The sequence below is a fragment of the Anopheles moucheti genome, chromosome X, assembly GCF_943734755.1.
Source record: "Anopheles moucheti chromosome X, idAnoMoucSN_F20_07, whole genome shotgun sequence".
Taxonomy (NCBI): domain Eukaryota; kingdom Metazoa; phylum Arthropoda; class Insecta; order Diptera; family Culicidae; genus Anopheles; species Anopheles moucheti.
The window spans coordinates 802,350-806,174 of record NC_069142.1 but is presented as its reverse complement, the minus strand read 5'-3'; the positions used below and the strand labels follow the sequence as shown (position 1 = coordinate 806,174).

The window sequence follows — 3,825 nt, the reverse complement described above, 5'->3', positions numbered from 1 at the left end:
ATGCAAGTTTGCATGCAAGAATTTGCTTGCAAGAACTTGCATGCAAGTTTGCATGCAAGCTTGCATGCAAGTTTGTTGCATGCAAGTACGAAGTTGGGCGCCATCTTGCGCGCCATCTTGCTGCAAGTTTCTTGCTTGCACCAAACTTGCATTGCAAGTTGGTTGCAAGGTTAGTGTATAAACATTGCATACCTTACGGCGCATTGCGTTGCAAGTTGGTTGCAAGGTTAGTGTATAAACATTGCATACCTTACGGCGCAGTACCAGGAGCTACCTCTTCCGTGCATGCTCTCCTGGTACTTTAAATTCGGAAACTGGTAGTTTTCGAAGAAATTTTTCTCGACCAACGGGAAAGTTAGTGTTTAAACATTGCATACCTTTCGGCGGTTTTCGACCAAAATTGCTGTACTAGGTGCTACCTCTTCCGTGGATGCTTTCCTGGTATCGGCAATCTGAAAATAGCTGGTTTGTATGGAATTTCGTACGAACCGACGGAAAGTTTGAGCGAGATGAAGGATGCTTTCTGTTTTATTGATATTACTTATTAGCGATCGTTCTCACGTGTTTGATAGTATGCAATAGCAGTTGTGATGGGCAAATTTGTCTCAAGCTGCAGATGTCACCTCTGGGAAACCATGCTCTCCTGGTATCGGAAATCTGAAAACAATTGTGTGTGCGGTAACGGTATAGTGGTTTTCACAGTTGACCAGTTGATTTGGTCATTGGACAAATTTGTCAACTCTCGTGACCCTGCACATATTTATGTGAATTTCGATCGTTCGTTTAAATATCGCTTATTAAATTTGATGCTCCAATTTTAGGTCGGTTGTCCGTGCGTCAAGAAATCCAAGAATTTCTGGACTGATCTCTTCGCTCGTTGTGAAGACACTTGCGATCATTTCGTCACATTTACACTTGCACATTTACATCAATATGAAACACACTATGTGCTCCTCAGGCACAATTTGATAGTCAGTAGCAAATTATAAGGATACAACATCACAAAGCACTTACCAATTTTTCTCAAACAAACTGAGTTTTCAATGCAAAAAACGAGACCGCTTTCCGCACGCACGACAATGTTTTAGCAAAACTACTATGATAGGTTCTTCACTGAACACAACGTTTTTACATCAATGCATACTTGATTTCTTCAAGAATCTTTTTTCGTGTTCTTTTTTTAATTTAGATCAACGATTTCGCGGCGATGATCTAAAACCGTATGGATGATGGACGCGATGACTGAAGCGGATAGACGTGGTCCTGGTACAATAAACGACAGAAAAGATAAATCCAGTGTACTCAATCCACTTGCTGCCCCCTGGCTGAATATCCAGGTACGATCAGACTGTTAAGCGAGCATTCCTCAAGCACCACATTGCAAACAAATCTGAACAAATTCCTGCTCCAATATCGCAAAGATCCGCACAGTGCAACTGATGAACCTCCAGGGAAGCTCTTCCTTGGACGAAACATCCGTTCATGTCTCGATGTGGTCCGTCCACAACGTATCCAAACAAGAACAGCTAAGAACGAGTTGCTTTCCCTCCATCTTATCGTACATTCGAGCCAGGGCAACTCGTCTAACGCCTCTCAGGCAATCCAAGAATGGATAAGAGGATCCGAGGCTCAGTGGTAACTCGTTTCGGCGATCGTCATAAAACGCCACGTAGACCGGATACGATAACAGGATGGTACACCAACGTAATGTACAGGAACAATCTTAAACGCCTGAGGTAAATCATCGCAGACGGGACAGCTGAGCAGCATAAAAGAGAATATTTGAGTGTGGATGAGACACTGCACGTCGTTTTAATCGTTAATGTATTATAAGTGTTTCGCCTGTACATGCAACAGTTTATTTGCGTTGTGTAGTGATGTTCATAATATCACCAACGTAAGAATATTTATTTGCGTTATTGTTTTTAATTTAATTGTTATCCATCCAAGAAGAAAATTGTGACGTAACAGAAGAGTTCGGCGAAGCATCTATCGCGGACGAAGAAGAAAATGAGAGTAACGTAGGAGTCGTTGACTTTAACTCCATGTCAATATCACATTGTTTAAAATACTTTGCTTTGTCCACAAATCAAAAGCATTCCGCGATAAACATGCTACTCACTCAGATGCCAGGACGCTACTACAAATAAATAGCGAACGACCGGAATTAAGTACACTTGGAAGCGGATAAGAAACCGGAGCCGTGGTATTAAAAAGAATCTGTTGGGCAATTTACGGTGATGATGTTTGAATGTTCTGTCCTGTTCAAAGGTATTTTTATTTATTTTATTTTCTTTATAATTCAAGTTTGGTTAATGTGGCTAAACCATATCGTTGAACTAATTTGCCAGCAGCAAAATGCAGTTTTGGCCCTTCATGATTAATATTCAAGAAATGCTGCTGATAGCTCCAATTACAGTGTCCATATTTTGTAGGCAAACAAAACCAACAAATGCCCATCAATTTATGGATACGTTGGTTAAAAAACTGAACAATTTTATGGACGAGGGGTTTGAACTCAATAATTGCCAAGTCGACGATAAAATACGGGCAATAATAGCAGATTCTCCAGCCAGAGCATTTTTGAAAGATAATTATTTACATTTAAATGTTTTTAAGGCACTTATACGTAAATTAAACGCTGTACAAGGATACGCTTTACGCACTACAACCGATGATGATTTTCAAGCGGTAATAAACTACTTAAAGGCTTGCACAGTCACGGTTAGATGAGTGCATACTGAACGAATGGTGAGAAAGGGTGAAAATAGAGTCGCCCGAGGACTTCGAGCGGGCCGAACGGGCCATTCAAGAACAGTTGAGTCGACTCCAGAACAAACACTAGAAATACACAGTTTGTGAGCGTAGCTGCACGATAACCGTGGAGAGCACGGTTTTGGAAGGATACACACAAGGATATTCGATATTCGGCGTGCACGTAAATTAATCACAAGCCCTGCTTCTTTGTTAATATACGGACACCGGAGCAAGCGGAAGAAATGGAAATGGGTAGCCGATCGACGGTCGAATGCTTTGCAAATGAAACAATAGAGCGTCGTAAAGAGAAAGAGAGGAAAGAATTGTCGAAGGGGACACGAAAACGATGAGTAACTGTCATTAAGGTATTGTAATTAAAACTATGGGATATATATACGTAAATAATTTGAAAATAATAGCAGTGTAATATTATTGAATTTGTTTTAAAAAAAGTAACAATAAATTATTAATTAATGAGCCAAATAGAAGATAAATTGTTTCAATTACGATTAATAGAACATAAGTTGGAAAGTTTGCCCAAAAATTTTAGAATTTCTACAATTAGCAGCTAAAAAATTGTAGCTACGGAACTTTTAGCTTCCATCCAATCAGGTTTGATTGAACTCGAAGAAACAATAAGCGAACTGTAGTGATCCGGTTAGCTCACCCATCACTACCAGAAACGTGGAGTGAACGATCACACAAATACCACAAAACGAGAACCGGAGCCGGAAAAATCACAAACACCACTATCGTCGATCAATAATCTACCACCGCTCGTACCGATGACACGTACCTCAACCGCCAACGAGGCCGGACACAAATAAAAGAACAATATTTATGACGAGCGCAACGCGTCACTTCCATAAGGATAATGTAATTATGTCATATAAAAGGGAGGCTGGTGCGGAGCTAAAAATAAATCGTAATCCATTATCATTAGCCGTAATCGATTATCGACAGTCAAAAATGTGATATCCACGCTACGAAGCTAGCACCACTTTAAAACACAGTGCAATTCTAAAAGTCAGTAAAATAAAAGTAAAGTAACAATCGAATAAGTTGTAA

At 40.1% G+C, this 3,825-nt stretch overlaps 1 pseudogene; it reads left to right on the top strand.

Annotated features, from left to right (window-relative positions):
* Positions 1–1,691: 1,691 nt before the first annotated feature.
* LOC128306437 (uncharacterized) lies at positions 1,692–3,584 on the top strand (annotated as a pseudogene).
* The last annotated feature ends 241 nt before the right edge of the window (positions 3,585–3,825 follow it).